General features: G+C 40.5%; 1 protein-coding gene across 2 annotated transcripts in view; it reads right to left on the reverse strand.

The window, feature by feature from the left end:
• The window catches only part of SATB2 (SATB homeobox 2), a 215,619-nt gene that overhangs the window by 143,432 nt on the left and 53,720 nt on the right, over positions 1-18,467 (reverse strand). The gene's annotated exons all lie outside the window — the stretch shown is intronic.

An 18,467-nucleotide genomic window follows, 5' to 3' on the forward strand; every position in this document is an offset into this window, starting at 1 on the left:
AGAAATAAACAATCATATACATTATAGAACTGTTTAGGGTCAATTTTCCTATGATCTAATATCAACATAGTCGTATTGACAACACAGACAGGATCAGGAGGCCAGTGCTTAGGGTTCTACTCAAATAATGACGTAGTAGTTAGGTTAATGTTCTTACAACTCTGCAGAACCATCCGTAATTAATCAATATTTTAACCCCGCCAGTGCTATTAATGCTCTGTGCACCTCTGTGCAGTGGCTGTAGGAAGTAGTCCATCTGCACTAATAGTTAAAAAGGTGTTGATGTGATGAGAGCTTTTAGTTTATAAAAACCAAGCTGCACAAAACATATTTGTGGTCTCCTCGGGAGTCTGTTATTACCAGTAAGGGTTGTTACAATTACTCGTGCTTATTAATTATTAAGCCTATATTACAAATTCCATAAAGACCTCACACTTAAGTGGCACCATTTAATTGAAACTTGAAGACCCGAGGATTAAAAGGGGCTCTCTTTAATTAAAGGCTAAGGCGATATTTACAGGAGGGTTTAAAGAGAAACACAAGAGAGCAGAAAAAACTCCAGATCTGATTCCAAGATTGGGAGTCACTATAATTTTGGTCAGAACCACATGCAGAAAAATGTATCATTTAAAGGAGGTATTATTCAGCCTAAAAGTAGCACCACTGCAAGAAACAAAAAGAGTGTTCATTTTTGCAGAGAGAAAGCTAGGACTGTACTTAAGAGCTTTTTGTGAGCTTTGCACACAGGGTAATTTTCTTGTAAGCATATTTAAAGTGTTTACATTAAATTTTCCTAAATATCCAAAATGTATCTGCGAGGTACAACGTTCCAGGACACTTATTAACACGTCTTTGTTAGAAGAGAAAGAAAAGAAAATATAGAAACAAGCTATATGTGTTCAATTTTAGATAAATGTATATATAGCTACAGATAAATACAGACAGACATTATAAATATATATATATGTGTGTATATATATATATATATATATATTTATATATAGATACATGCATGTATATATATATATATATGTATATATAATATATATATATATATATATATATATATATATATATAGTGTCTGTCAGTATTTAGCTTCTCTCTGTTTTAGAATAATTATTTCCTAAATTACTTTAGTGTCAGCTCCCATTATCCTTAGTTATTAAAGTAGCACTCCGGATTATAATGCAAACTCACCAGCAGAGTTCTAGCTGTCATTTCTTTCAACACAGGTCAGTTGTATCTATACACTTTTTACCTGTTCACTATGGGCATCTGTGTCATGTGATCTGCAGTCTGACCATCAGTGCAAAATATGTTCCCCTATTTAGACACTTTAGTCTATAATTCCCTGTGAACTGCAGGCTGGCATCATCACCTATGAAATCTCTCCTAGCTGCTCGCAGATGTTGCCCTTCCACATCAAGCTTTACCCTTCTTGTCCCTCTGTATGTCTGAAGATATGATTTTTGCTTTTGTGAGAGAGCAGCGATATTTAGATGAGTCCATCACATGATTAACTGCAGAGTTATAAAAGTACCCTGACTCACACTGCCTGGCTATACTATCTGTAAATGCTGTGTGCTGATTCTCCAGTGTATCTTAAAGATGAAACAACCTATCACAAGCAGGAGGCAGAGCAAACAAGTTGAAGTTGCACCACATAGAATACACTGAAACTGCAGTGTGAGGGGACATCAGTTATATGTCATTGACCTATCACTGCTTCCATGAGATAGAACTCAGAACAGAGCGCATGCAGTGTGGTGAGACTCTGCCTCTTCTGCTAAAGCAAGAGGCATCATAGGAAATGTTGGCTGCATGAGTAGAACTATATCAGAGGGGAGGAAGGAACCTAGATGGCAAGCAATCTAGAAATGACACATCAACTAAGATAGATATATAGAAGACATATACAAGAACATCTTCATTATTTTTTTTAAAAATAGCCTATGCTACAAAAATAAATGTAATGCTGCTTTAAAAGGATTTATCAATATTGAACACTGATGTATTGCCCCCATTGTTAGCATTTTCTGTGGACTGCAGGTCAGGTTCTGTGATTGATGGATCTTCTCACCAACTTTAGCTCCTGGCCTTTGTTGGGAAATCCCTGCACACATCCATCTGCACTATAAACATGTGTGACTTTACCACCCTCAAAAAGTAATATGAGTTGCCATACTTTTAACCTTTTAACAACCTGTGAAGTACATTCTTGTTAGAGATCGCTGCATGGTGTATGGAGTGAGCTCAGGGGCTGATCCTGTTTTACTATTAGCATCTGCTTGTAATAGTAGTGGCTGGAGCTTGCTCTGATCGTTGCTGTTAACCATTTAGATGCTGCTGTCAGTCATTGACAATGGTCAAATGGACAAATTCACCGGCTCCCATGAGCCCTCTTACGACAGTGGAGAAGTGATAAGTTACTACGGCAGTCAGGAGCCTGCTAAAGGTCCCGTGGTTGCCATTTTAATCCACCTGTGACACTTAACCAGAAGATAGGCTTTATAGGAGAACTTCAACAATTACACTAGTTATTGCAATACACTAGAATTGCAATATTTAGCATACGCAATCTCAGGTTCTACTCCTCTAAGGGGACCTACAAATTTAATAAAAAAAATATGTAAAAGCCTAGATCATCCCCTTTTTCCAATTCAAAATTAAAGAAATTTTAAAAAAATATTTGGTATCATGGTGTCCGACAAGTCTGATCATCTAAGTTTCGTATCATTGCAACTGTGCTGACCTGAAGAATCAAACTGACAGGTCATTTTAACCATCCAGTGAGCTCCATATAAAAAAAAAGATCAGCAGCAGAATTGCATCTTTGTTTTCAGAATTTTATCTCACTTGTAATTTTTCCCATTTTTCAATGCATTATAAGGTAAAATAAATAGTGTCATTGTAAATTACAACTGATACCGCAAAGTAACAAGCCCTCATGTGGCTATGCCAATGAAACATTAAAATGATGGCTCTTTGAAACATAAAAACGAAAAAAAAGTCCAGATCCTTACAAGGTTAAATATGAGAAGAATAAAAATTTAGCTCTCTGCATTACAGAAATTTCTCATCACTCAAGAAATAGCAACCACTTCATCTTTATAGGAAGGAGAATTAAAGGGGTATTCCCATCTCCAAGATTCTATACCAATATGTAGTAAATGTAATAATAATTATAATAGCAAATACCTCCAATTAGAAATGTAGTAGAGTTCTTCTGATTAGCTATGTCACTCACCCCATATGCAGGTCATTGCAATAGCTTAGGTATCCATGATTACTACCATACATATAGTGACAGTTATTGGTCGTAACCATGGATAAGGTAAGCTACTGGAATATCCTGCACATGGGGTAAGCGACATAGCTAATCAGAAGAACTATATTACATTTCTAATTGAAGGTATTTGCTAATAATATTATTATTACACCTATAACATATTGGAATAGGATCTTTGCGATGAGAATACCTCTTTAAAGGAAAGTAAAAAACTTGATCTGGGCAATGATAACCTGTGTACAGCCCTGAAAAATATGCTGGTGCTAAATAAGCAACGGAAGATGAAAAAGGTCATATATATACACCACTGGGGGATAGGGTTTAACACTGCAAGATAATATGACTATGTTACCATGTAACCTTCCTTTCCACAGTATGTATAACAAGCAATATATATCATCTTGTTGCTCCAGCCATACATTAGCATGTCACTTTTGTCCATCTAATAGAACAAATAGTTATGCTCCGAAAGAAAATCTGAGAATATTTAAGTCATAATTCTAAATGCCTGGCAAATTTTCTTTCAATAAAGCAACAGAAGCCTACATAATGGCAATACTGATAACATAGAACAATAGCTTTTACATGACTATCCAGATCTAGCAGAGCTGATCATATCAGATGTAACAGAAATGAGATTGCTGTTTGGTACAACGGTGATATAACATTATCTGTGGTTTTACATTATTTTAATTCAGAACGTTAATGGAAATGATGAACACCGCTCTTATATTTGCACATACAATCTGAAATATTATATTTGTGAACCTGTAACTAGTAAGAAACGCTGAATATGTCATTGTCAAAGTACTCATCTTTCTATGAAACCACTAAATTTAAAAAAAAAAATGCCCAAAATACAAGATCATGAATCTCAATCTCTAACTTCATGTTACCGTATTTTTCGGACTATAAGACACACTTTTTTCCTCCAAAATTTTGGAGGAATATGGGGGGTGCGTCTTATAGTCCGAATGTTGGGGGGGGGTGCATGTATATGTAGGGTGTGGGTGGAGCGGTAGCGGTGGAGGAGCGGGGCACAGGAGGCAGCAGCCGCCCGCTGCAGCCTACACTGTCTCCGCTACTAAAGAAAATGAATATTCATGCTCCTTAATAGCGGCACACAGTGTAGCCACAGCGCGGCTCTGGCTGCTGCAGGAATCGCCTGTGCCCGCTATTAAAGGGCATGAATATTCAACCTCTCTCCACGCCCATGGACATGGGGAGGGGGTGAATATTCATGCATTTTAATAAGCGGGCACACGCGATAGCCCGGCAGCTGCAGGAGCCGCAGCGCGGCTACGCTGTGTGCCGCCTATGAAGTAGAGTGAAGTCACTGCTCCCCGTGCTCACAGTCCCAGCGTGGGGAGCAGTGACTTCCGGCAGCTGATCTCTCCATGTGAGCCGCGCATGGCAGTGATGTCATGCGCGACTCACATGGAGAGATCAGTGCGGGCAGACAGGACGCAGCACTGGAGGAGAGAAGAAAGGTGAGTAGGAATGTTTATTTTTTTTTTATGTGCAGCATGATGGGGATTGGGGGACCATGCGTACCAGGATAGGGATGAGGGGGCCACACATACCAGGGTAATGCTGACGGGGGCATACATAACAGGATAAAGATGAGGGGACCATACATAACAGGATAAAGATGAGGGGGCCATACATAACAGGATAAAGATGAGGGGCCATACATGCCAGGATAAGGATGAGGGGTGCCATGCATACCAGGATAGGGATTAGGGGTTCCATGCATAACCAGGATAGGGATTAGGGGTGCCATGCATACCAGGATAGGGATTAGGGGTGCCATGCATACCAGGACAGGGATTAGGGGTGCCATGCATACCAGGATAGGGATTAGGGTTGCCATGCATAACCAGGATAGGGATTAGGGGTGCCATGCATACCAGGATGGGGATTGCTGTGCCATGCATACCAGGATAGGGATTAGGGGTGCCATGCATAACCAGGATAGGGATTAGGGGTGCCATGCATACCAGGATAGGGATTAGGGGTGCCATGCATAACCAGGATAGGGATTAGGGGTGCCATGCATACCAGGATAGGGATTAGGGGTGCCATGCATACCAGGATAGGGATTAGGGGTGCCATGCATACCAGGACAGGGATGAGGGGTGCCATGCATACCAGGATAGGGATGAGGGGAGCCATGCATACCAGGATAAGGATGAGGGGTGCCATGCATACCAGGATGGAGGGGTTCCATGCCTACCAGGATGGAGGGATGCCAGGCATACCTGGATGGGGATGGGGACCACGTATAAAAGGAAGGGGGCGCATATATGCCAGGATGGGGGATATTGTCAGAATTGGGGGACATTACCCCTATAACAGTGTCAGCAGAAGACCCCCTCCTCCTTAAAAGTGCCTCATGAACACATTTTTTGCTTACGTTTTTTATTTTCCTCCTCTAAAACCTTGGTGCGTCTTATGGTCCGGTGCGTCTTATAGTCCGAAAAATACGGTACTGAAGTATATTCCCATGTGCTTTTTTTAATCTGTTTACACTGAAGATATTTTTTGATGCTTACATGTTTTTTTTTATTATTTTCCATGTCAATACAGTGGGGAACCAATATTGATAAAGTGCAGAAAAATTATAAAATGAAAAACAAAATGAATAAGGCTTATGCCAAAAATGATTTAAAACAAAAAGTAATATTATATATTCCAACACAATAGACACATTAGCACATGTTAGTGGGTGAACAAATAGGGATAAAAACCCCTAAGAATTATAACAAGAGTGGTCCTAATGAATAATATGGAACATAATCAATAAATGATTGAATATGCATAATAGAAGCAGAATGGCATGTCAATAAAAAATGTGTGATACAATAAAAGTCAGAAATAAGATGTGGTAGTATACACAATGGCAGCACAAGTATAGAAGCTCACCCACCAAGCACACCCAACGCGCGTTTCACAAATGCTCCATCAGGGGTGCTTGGTGGTAGTCAAAGTCTGGCATATAAGGCCCAGATAACCAACCAGACAGGGGTACAATGAGACATACATTGATAACACCTGAGCAAACAAAAACAAATGATACTTTTATTGGGATACCTTGTAGCATGTATATAATGCTGACGCCTGCACATACAGTGCTTACGAGTCAGTCACATGACTGGCTGCATAATGTGACGTCACACTGATGACACTCACAGAGCATGCATCCATTTCATTATATTGTGCAGTTTTCACACTAGAAACTAGGCACTCTTAATATAATGACATCTCCTGTTCTGTAGAGATATCATGTACGGTGTACATGGTGACCAGGTTCGCAGTCACCTGTTATCAGAATTACAATGAAAGGTAACAAATTATTATAAATCTATAGGCAGATAACGCAGGACTACGCTGATAGCTATAGATAAAGATGCAGCTGCAATCCTTCCCCTCCTTGCAGTGATCTCTGCACAGTGTATAGAGCATGCCCACTACATTGTCCTTTAGAAGACAATAGGTTAATTTGCTGCCTATTCTATTTATTGTATGATTTTTCCTGTAAAACAAATCTCTTGAACTGCTGTTCACAGCACAGAAGTTCTGTCTAGATGGCTGCCCTATTAATCATGTACAAAAAAATAGATTAATAAATATACATAAATATAATCATACCCATAGTGTTCAAAGTCATTTTTAATTCAGATATGCTAATGAATCGTTTGGTGCACCCTTGGCACGGCCGAACAGTTCAGTGCACTTTCCTACCTACTTGTTTTCCATCCATCTTTGATTAATTTTTCTCAAAACTGTCAATCAATGAAGAACATGAAGGAGATAGATGTAAAAAAAAGTATATAGGAAGGCGCACTCCACTGCTTGGCCACACCAAGGGTGCACCATGCACGTCATTAGCATAACTGAATAATGAACGATTTTTGGTGAAAAAAGCAACTGATTTGGACAAAAAAGGTATTATTTCTATTGGGGCTATGTACCCTTCAAAGTGCTTGAGTTTGAACTGTCATTGGGTGCTGATAGACTCTGCTTTTCTAGCTAGATACATGTGTAACATTTGAGGCATGTTATATAAGGTAAGTAATGTAACTTCCATCTTTCCCTTTAATATTTCACTTTATTTCATTTGTTCTACCCTTATAATTCAGTTTGGTTAGCTTGGATGATCATAACAATAAACATATGCCATGTCATGGTCAATAGTGCGCCTTCGGCTCTGAAAATGCTGCGTTTCCTTATTAAGAACTAAGCAGCATGGACAAGACTTGCCTTGTACAACTCACAATGCCAACTTGCATGAGAGGCATTAAAATGAAGCCAGCATCACAACACGAGTATAATACCTGGTACCAGCATTCTGCTCATTTCTACCCATACACTTAGGATAGTCGCATTCTCATGGACTCCATCTGCTTAGATTTGAAGTATGAAACACTTTCAGTAATTACAGCTATTATAATTATATGCCACCAACTTAAACGCTAAATGCTGTACTTTTAACTTTATTTCAATCCCTGTATATGCTGCCAACCAGCTCTATGCTATGAAATTGCTAGTTGCCTTTGGCACTGCTTGGCATGAATGAGCCATTTTATACTATACAGGTAGACCTAGGTCTTGATGAGTTATAAAATGTAGCATTATAGGCAAATGTGACATCATAATAGGGCGGTGAACTTGGAAAGCTTCTACATATTTTCCAACTAAAGTCCTGTTTTTTATAAATAATTAGCAATTTATAGTGTGTTCATAGACACGCAGTAGGTCATTAGCAATTTCCATGTGAAATAAAAGACATTCAGAACCCAGCAAGGCTAAAACATATGACTTTGTGCCAGCCTTTCCATATGTAAGATATAAATCCTTGCAGTATACCATCTTATAGCAGTACAAAAAATGTGATTGCCATCCTCTAAACTAATAGTTCTCTATTGAATTATGACTGCCAAATCAGACAAGTCCTACTTTGCAGGTGTTAACGCTGGGGCAGGATATGAAAGGATAGGGACACTTCCCTGTTGAGCTAATTGTGACCCAATTCTTTGCAGCCCATATAGTATATTTGACTGTGTGTGAATACACAGTGTAGCCAGGTTAAAAGGGTTGTCTTCTATATTGATGGCCTATCCTTAGGATGGGTCATTAATACCTGATCCGTAGAGGTGCAACACCCGACACTCCGATGATCAGCTGTTCTCAATGCCTGTGGCGGCCGGATGTGCGGAGTTGTGGAGCAACACAGCCCAGCTCTGTCAAAAAAATAGTGGCTGTGGCTGGTTCCTGCACATCCACCCCTTATTTGAATCAATAGGGGGTGGATGTGCATTACCTGGCCCCTGCCACTATTCAGTTAATAGAGCTGTGCAGTTCCACAACTCAGCACATTTGCTCAACGCTGGTACTGAGAACAGCTGAGGCAGCGGGGGTGTCAAGTGTCGTACCCCTACTGAAAAGATATTGATGACCTATCCTAAGGGTATGTGTCCACGTAGCGTTTTACAAGCGTATTTGATGCGGAATTTCCGCAGCGGAAACGCTTGTGAAACGCTTGGTAATCCGCACCCCATGGTCCCCAATGAGAATCCGCAAGTTCTATACCCATGCTGCGGATTTTTCCGCAGCGTTTTTGATGTGCACAAAAATCCGCAGCATGTCAATTAATTTTGCGTTTCCGCATGCGGAATTGCCTTTGCAATGCAATAAAAAACGCAAGGCATTTCCACATGTCGAAAAACGCGCGATAAACGCTTGCGAAATTCCGCATGCGTTTTTCCGGGAAAGGACATGAGGAAATGAAGCGCAAATTTTCCACTTCATTTCCGCAACGTGGGCACATAACCTTAAAGAGGTCCTAATGGGTTAACCCACTGTGTAGATAAGTATGCCTACAACACTACCCCATGAAACACAGTGCAGGTGCTTACATACTTCTACTACTATTCTTACTGAATAGTTTTAGTAGGTGCCTAAATGGTCCAGAATGAGGGAATCTGTCTGTCTGCAGGTTCTCCATGAATTAGCAAGGCGCTTAAAGTTATCCAGGCAAATGGGGATTTATAGAACAAACAAATCAATTCAATTTTGGAACAAATCAAGCTAGACACGTCACTCGAAGCAAGGATCACCAAGGTACGACTTGCCTACTTTGGGCACATCATATGCAGAGAGCAATCACTGGAGAAGGACATCATGGTCGGAAGTACAGAAGGAACAAGGTGAAGAGGAAGAGCAGTAACCAGATTGCTTGATACAATCAAGATAGCAGCAGAGAAGACCCTGGTGGAGATCGATCCTCCTACAAAGCATTCATCTATCAAGTCGTAATGGTCCGAGATCAAGTTGAAGGCCATTAAAAAAAATTATGTAGGCTGTAGATGTTTACAGAAGCTCAAAGTTCAAAATTCAAAGATTTGGGGTTAGACTGAGGTGCACTCTCATGAAAAGGTGATCATGGGAATGCCTTTTAGTGTAGAAAGGTAGGATTGTGTTTTCAGACATGGAATACACCAGCAGCAAGGTGCAAGGTGCAACCAGGGGAGGAGTCCTGAGGAGATAATTTGCATATTCCCACTGCATTTTGGGGTAAGTGAAGAGTCTCCGCGAGCTCAAAGAACACTGGATTTTGGCTGTTGGAGCTGAAAAGAGGACATCGGTAAACCAGGGGAGGAGTCCTGAGGAGATAATTTGCATATTCCCACTGCATTTTGGGGTAAGTGAAGAGTCTCCGCGAGCTCAAAGAACACTGGATTTTGGCTGTTGGAGCTGAAAAGAGGACATCGGTAAACCAGGGGAGGAGTCCTGAGGAGATAATTTGCATATTCCCACTGCATTTTGGGGTAAGTGAAGAGTCTCCGCGAGCTCAAAGAACACTGGATTTTGGCTGTTGGAGCTGAAAAGAGGACATCGGTAAACCAGGGGAGGAGTCCTGAGGAGATAATTTGCATATTCCCACTGCATTTTGGGGTAAGTGAAGAGTCTCCGCGAGCTCAAAGAACACTGGATTTTGGCTGTTGGAGCTGAAAAGAGAACATCGGTAAACCAGGGGAGGAGTCCTGAGGAGATAATTTGCATATTCCCACTGCATTTTGGGGTAAGTGAAGAGTCTCCGCGAGCTCAAAGAACACTGGATTTTGGCTGTTGGAGCTGAAAAGAGGACATCGGTAAACCAGGGGAGGAGTCCTGAGGAGATAATTTGCATATTCCCACTGCATTTTGGGGTAAGTGAAGAGTCTCCGCGAGCTCAAAGAACACTGGATTTTGGCTGTTAGAGCTGAAAAGAGGACATCGGTAAACCGCGCGCCTACCGGCGCGCGCATTTTGAAGCTTTTTTTTTAATCTTTTTTCACTGTTTTCAGAACATTAACAATAAGAACATGGAAGAGTCCAGGAGCCATTTGGTGAGCTGCATATCCTGCTACATGTTCACAGACTTGCCAGTGGAAAAGCCAGACTTCACATGCCAGAAATGCAAGCTTGTGTCCCTGTTGGAGGAAAAGTTGCGAAATCTAGAAGAGAGGTTAACTACCTTGAAAATCATTAAGGAAGGTGAAGAGTTCTTAGACAGAGCAGAATTATCTCTTCATGATTCAGAAAGAGAAGAAATTCGAACTGCACCTGAGGAAACAGAGGAATGGAAGCATGTGACCCACAGAAGCAGGAGGATCGAGAGGCAGTCAGCACCCATACTGCTCAGGAACCAGTACCAGGCTCTCACGCAGGAGAACCATGAAGAAATACAGCAAGATAAGACTTTGCCAGCAATGAATAACCTTGTAAGCCTTCAGAATCCTCCTGGATGGAGAAAGAAGAATGTTGTGAAGAAAAAACGGAGAGTGGTGGTCATGGGGGATTCCCTGTTAAGAGGAACAGAGGCCGCTATCTGCAGACCAGACATAACCTCAAGAGAAATGTGCTGTCTTCCAGGAGCAAAAATTAAAGATGTGTCTGACAGGATATCAAGACTCTTCAGACCTACAGATCACTACCCATTCCTGCTAATACATGTGGGGACAAATGACACCGCAAGAAAGGACCTGGAAACCATCTGCAGTGACTTTGAAGACTTAGGCAAGAAAGTGAAAGAATTGGGAGCGCAGGTGGTCTTCTCATCCATCCTCCCAGTGGATGGCCATGGAACAATGAGGTGGAATAAGATTCTACAGGTGAACAACTGGCTACGTCGATGGTGCCGTCAACAAGGATTTGGATTTCTGGATCACGGAATGAATTACCTATACGATGGACTACTTGCTAGAGATGGGGTGCACCTTACGAAGACTGGAAAACATGTATTTGGAAGTCGCCTTGCTACACTCATCAGAAGAGCTTTAAACTAGAACAATGTGGGAAGGGAAGCAAAAGGCCAGAAAAAGCCATACAGCTGACAAATACTATTGAGAGCTCTGCTACTGGAAGTGGAAAAGAAGAACAAAGACAAAACAATCTAAATAATAAAAATATGGGAGGAAGAGAAACCAATCACAAACTAAAATGTTTTTATACAAATGCACAAAGCATGGGCAACAAACAAGGAGAATTGGAACTACTAATGCAGGAAAAGGAATATGATGTCATTGGAATCACTGAAACTTGGTGGGACGATACACATGATTGGAATAAAAGGCTAAAAGGATACAACTTATTTGCAAGAAACAGACTTGATAAACGAGGAGGAGGTGTTGCATTGTATGTTAGAAAAGCGTATATCTGCACAGAGATTGAAGCTTCAGAGACTGGGAGTTCTGTGGAAACTGTTTGGGTAAGAATACAAGGAGAGAACAACGGAAAGGACACCATTGTAGGCATTTACTACAGGCCACCTGGGCAAGCTGAAGATATGGATGAACTCTTTATGTATCAAATGACCAAGTTCTCCAAAAAATATGACGTAGTGGTCATGGGAGATTTCAACTATCCAGACATTTGTTGGGAATCTCTCTCAAGTAAAACTAACAGGTCAAGCAAATTCTTATCCTCTCTTGCTGACAACTTTATCTTCCAAAAGGTAGGGGAGAAAACAAGGGGATCTGCTACTTTGGATCTAATCCTTATAAACAGGGAGGAAATGGTTGAGGAGGTAAAGGTGGCTGGGACCCTAGGAGGCAGCGATCATGCTATTATAGAATTTTGGATAACTAGAGGAGGAAGACATGTGAAGACTCAAACTTCAAGGTTAGATTTTAGAAAGGCAGATTTTAAGAGACTCAGAAAGAGAATAGGAGGGATCCAATGGCTGGATGTCCTTAAGGATAAAAATGTCCAGGAAAGATGGGAAATTTTTAAAAATGAGATTCTCAAAGCACAATCGTTAACAATCCCAAAAAGTAGGAAGAATGGGAAGCATTTAAGGAAACCAGGATGGATGAACACAGAACTTAAACACATGCTAAAAAGAAAGAAAGAAATGTTTATTAAATGGAAAGAGGGAGGCATATCTAAAGAAGATTATAATGCAGTCTGCAGATCCTGCAGGGCACGTATCAGGTTAGCTAAAGCTGACAATGAATTAAGGCTTGCAAGAGATGTCAAAAGCAATAAAAAAGGATTTTGGGGGTATGTCAAAAGTAAAAGAAAAGTCAAAGATGCTATAGGATTTTTACAGGATGAAAATGGAGAAATGGTAAGAGAGGATGTTGAGAAGGCCGAACTTTTTAATTCCTATTTTGCATCTGTTTTCTCTCAGAAAGAAAATGTAACATCAACTGATCTTCACTGTCCTTTTAAAGGAATAGAGGAATCCAAGTTATCAGTAAACAGAAAGATTGTGAGGGAATATTTAGCTAACATAAATGAGTTCAAGTCTCCAGGTCCAGATGAATTACACCCCAGAGTACTGAAGGAGATTGTAGAAGAAATTTTAGAACCACTCTCCATAATCTTTGAAAATTCTTGGAGAACAGGAGAAGTCCCAGAAGACTGGAGAAGAGCAAATGTTGTTCCTATCTTCAAAAAGGGGAAGAAGGTGGACCCAGGGAACTATAGGCCGGTGAGTCTGACTTCTATACCAGGAAAGATCTTTGAACAAATTATTAAACAACATGTATGTAAGTACATGGATAAGAATGAAGTGATTAACCAGAGTCAGCATGGGTTTGTAACTAACAAGTCATGTCAGACTAACTTAATTTCCTTCTATGACAGAATCACTGACTGGGTGGATCAGGGAAATGCTGTAGATATAGTATATCTTGACTTCAGCAAAGCATTTGACAAAGTATCTCACACCATCCTTATTGAAAAAATGACCAAGTATGCAATGGACCAGGCAACTGTTAGGTGGATTCATAACTGGCTTAGTGATCGGACTCAAAGGGTGGTTGTAAATGGCTTCACATCCAGCTGGATGAATGTCTCAAGTGGGGTACCACAGGGCTCCGTCCTGGGACCTGTATTGTTCAACATCTTTATCAATGATTTAGATGAAGGAATTGAGGGTAAACTGATTAAATTTGCTGATGACACAAAGCTAGGAGGGATAGCTAATACTAGAGAAGAGAGAGAGAGGATTCAAAAAGACCTAAATAAACTGGAGCAGTGGGCAGCAACCAACAGAATGGTTTTTAACAGGGAAAAATGCAAAGTACTACATCTGGGCAATAAAAATGAAAAAAGCATATACAGAATGGGAGGAATAGAGCTAAGCAACAGTACATGTGAAAAAGACTTAGGTATACTAATAGATCATAGACTGAACATGAGTCAACAGTGTGATGCAGCAGCAAAAAAGGCAAATACAATTCTGGGATGTATTAACAGAAGCATACAGTCTAGATCACGTGAAGTCATTATCGGTCTTTACTCCTCTTTGGTCAGACCTCATCTGGAATACTGTGTACAGTTTTGGGCACCACATTTTAAAAAAGACATAGACAAACTGGAGCAAGTTCAGAGAAGAGCGACCAGAATGGTGACTGGTCTGCAAACCATGTCCTATGAGGAACGGTTGCAGGATTTGGGAATGTTTAGCTTGCAAAAAAGAAGACTGAGAGGAGACTTAATAGCTGTCTACAAATATGTCAAGGGCTGTCACATTGTAGAAGGATCATCTTTATTCTCATTTGCACAAGGAAAGACTAGAAGCAATGGGATGAAACTAAATGGGAGGAGACACAGATTAGATATTAGAAAAAACTTTTTGACAGTTAGGGTGATTAATGAGTGGAACAGGCTGCCACGAGAGGTGGTGAGTTCCCCTTCAATGGACGTCTTCAAACAGAGGCTGGACAGACATCTGTCTGAGATGATCTAGTGAATCCTGCTTTGAGCAGGGGGTTGGACCAGATGACCCAGGAGGTCCCTTCCAACTCTACCATTCTATGATTCTATGATTCTATGATTCTAAGTACACAAGAAAAGCAGCTTTTAATAAACTCAAATTCACACTTTTCCGGCAAGTAAGGGAAGTTGAGGGACTATTTTAACCATGAAATGATGAGCAGAAGGGTTGTTATAAGACACAGGATAAGTGTAAAGTCCACCATACACACTAGATGATTCAGCCGATCGTTAAAGGGGTTGTCCGGTCCAAATTGATAAGTCTGCAGTCACTCTGTGTGACTGCAAACTTATGAATTCCCCCATCGCATGCACTGTGTGCTGTGGGGATTCGCCCGTTTCAGACCAGGGACCGGAGGATATGTATGAGTAATACATACTCCCGGACAGTGGGCGTGGCCCTCATTCCATACACTTGTATGGAGCGAGGCTGCTAGGCCACTAGCGACGCACCCGGCCAGTGGACATGGCCAACTAGAGGGCGTGGCCTTGCTTCATACAAGTGTATGGAAGCGAGGTTGCGCCCACTGGCCGGAAATGTGTATAACTCATACATATCCTCCGGTCCCAGGTCTGAAACCAGCGAATCCCCTCAGCGCTCAGTGTGTGTATTGGGGGGGATTCATAAGTCTGCAGTCACACATAGTGACTGCAGACTTATTGATTTGGACCAGACAAACCCTTTAAGCCAGAAGCCATCATGGCTGGCTCTCCCATACACAGGAGCGCTTGTTCAGCTGTTTTCTATGAGAGAGCCATTACCAGACATGTCTGCCAGAGGCTTATCTCTGAGACAATACAATTGGCAGTCCAAAATCAGACATGCCGGATCATTATTCCCCTCATAAAAAAGTTGTTCAGGAGGGCTCCCACACACATTATATTACCAGCCCAATCCGTCAATATCAACATTAGTCTAATGTTTATGGGGGGCTAAATCCTTCCCCATAGAATGATCATGGTCTGCAAGATCGGCTCCTGTACATTTCTAGGTGAAGTTGTTTGATACTGCAACTATATTGGACAATATACTCTCATTCTATCAAAATGTGCCCACAACAAGAAGCAAGGGCATATAGCAAAATGGCAAATCAGTAGTAATGACATATTTAAGATACATTGCCCTCCGGGTTACAACAGCTTGAGGTTATAAAATTCAATGAAGGCTGAAAGTACAGACTATTCTGACAGCTATCCATTAAATGGCTTCCATAAGAGAACAGCAGACAAAATATGACTCTTAATACATAGTCAAGTAACAGCATAAGTTTTATGTTCTTTTCCCATTATCCTGAAGCGATGGATAAATCTATCCTAACTCTCCTCATGTGATGTATAATGTACAGTGTCAGAGACCACAAAGCAGTGAAGCAAATTAAAAGATGCCTGTTAAATTAGTCTTTGCAAGCAAAGAAGCCATTTTGATGATAATGTCCTCATGCTCTGATATGAAAGTGCAATACATGGATAAAACCTATTTATAAAATGGCTTGGGTAAATGGGATTGGGATAAATACAGGGGTATAATTGACTAATAAACATTCAGGGGACTTCTGAACTACGGAACAGTTCCAAAACCGATCTTAAAATTCTTGCTGCGTTTGGAAAAGCTGTTAATACTAAGATCTCTTACAAACCACACAAGTGTCAGTGTGAAAGGACAAATACATCAACTATCAGTAGTAGATGCTTCCAAAATCTCATGATAAAAGGAGCAACTTGGATTAGAAAAACTCTTGTAATATCCTGCATGTAGGCGATCAATTTTTCAGTGGCCCCCAAAACTTCAGCCAAGGTGCATTTACACTGCATGATTAGCATCTTTTAACGATAATTATGCAGTCTAAACAGGCTGCTGATCACCCAACGAATGAGAAATGCGCTTGTTCATCAGGTGAAATGATCTTTTGGTTTGCTCAAAAGATCATTGTTTTCGACAGCACATCGTCCAATGTAAACAGGACCTGTGCTGCCGAGAACAATGGCAGCCAATGAACACTGGATGACCTATTGCAGATCCTCCAGTGCACATCATGTAGCACAGTCTACCTGTGTAATCAGGCTATTAAATTATCTAATGTAAAGACACCCTTAGGTTATGTTCACATGCAGCATTTTACCTTTTTTGATGCTTTTTATCAGCATAAAAGAAGCTGTGTTTTGCAATACTAGAAAAAGCTGTAAGATATCAGAAATGTCCTGCATATTGTTTTTTATTTGAGCATGGCAAGGTTTCTGAAATCCACAGCATGTCAATTCTTTCAGCAATTTTAAAGCATTTTTGCAGTGTTTTTTCACCCTTACAAAGCAATGAAAAAGTGCAGAAAATGCAGCAAACAGGTTTTGCAGCATTTTTGCTCAGTTTTTGGTGAATAAAACTAACTTTATTAAACATGGCCGAAACAGTTGTTTTTTTTATTGAAGGGTTATATGTTATTATTATTTGGGGTGTTTTTGCTTCCATTATTTATCAGATATGTAACTTTATTAAACACGTACTGTAGACAAATTACACATGTAATCTGCAACAAAAATAACAGCAAAACGCACCAAAAAAAGCAGTAAAAACAGTGTTTGCAGTGAATGCAGTGTTTTTACTGCCAAGAAAACAGGTTTGGATGCAGGAAAAAAAAACACTGCAAAAAGGCTGTATGCGAACATAGCCTTTATCATCGCGTAGGACCCCCATTGTTTAGTTTTACTGTGGGCAACCTAGAACCTGTTGTTTGTATCAACATGACTGTAAATATTAATGCAATATAGGTTTTCCAAAGATAAATGTAATTCACTGACATCATGCCTAGTATTTCCTGCAACTCATCTTGCTATCAGAATGTGTTCCTAAAAAGCCCCAAATAATACCCTTGAATCAAGTATCCTTAAAAACCACATGGCAATGCCAACCACAATGCCCCTAAAACAATGCCAGTCACAGTGCTTTCATAAGTGTCAGCCACAGTGCTCCTTTTAAAGTTGACATCTCCCGCATATTTCCTAATGATATTTCACCATAAACTACTAAGGCTCATAGTATAGAAGATATTTCTCTGAACAGAATTAAGCTAAAAAAAAACAACAAGTGAATAGTCTATAGAACTGGGTTCTGAATAAAGGCCTCTTGCTTTCCTTTTTACAGAGACATGTAAAATCTGGCAAACAAATATCAGAAAGTGTCCAAAGTAAAGATGACTAAATGCATTGTGATGAACGTCAGGCAATTGCAGACTTCTCTGCAGCAAATAAATGCAGAAATACATTGATTTTTCTCTGATAGACAAGTATGTTGCTTACATGAGGCTAAAATATTCACATCTGCACTGATAGTGAGCCGATGACAGCTCCCCAAGTCCTATAACGTATGTTATATACGAGGGTCAGTCAATAAGTAATGCCTCCTATTTTTTTTCTCCTTAAATAAGGTAGTTATGTTAAATATTCAAATTTGGCACAATTCCTCAAACCTTCTTCTCCAATCCACAGCAATTGCAACTTCCTGCACCAACAGGTGGCAGGACTGTATCCGTTTGCAAAATGGCTGACATCGATGTTTGTATTAGACAACGTTCTGTGATTGAATTCTCGCATGCAGAAGGTGAAACGCCCATTCGAATTCATGAGAGACTGAAAAATGTGTACGGTGATGCAACAGTGGATGTCAGTACTGTAAGGCTATGTACACACGATGCAGAAATGAAGCAGAAATTTTCTGCATCATTTCTGCATCTCCCTGGCAGAAAAAACGCATGCAGATTGTGCATGCGTTTTTCCTGCAGAATACATGCGGATCCACATGCAGATTCACATGTGTGTCCGCATGCAGATTGACAAGTGCTTTCCAGGCGATTTTAGCATCACCTGGAAAGTGCTTGACAATTAGGTCACACTATATAAATCCATGCAAACAGCATG

The sequence above is a fragment of the Phyllobates terribilis genome, unplaced genomic scaffold, assembly GCF_046119375.1.
Source record: "Phyllobates terribilis strain yellow unplaced genomic scaffold, ASM4611937v1 Scaffold_9__5_contigs__length_417890890, whole genome shotgun sequence".
In the NCBI taxonomy this organism is placed as follows: Eukaryota; Metazoa; Chordata; class Amphibia; order Anura; family Dendrobatidae; genus Phyllobates; species Phyllobates terribilis.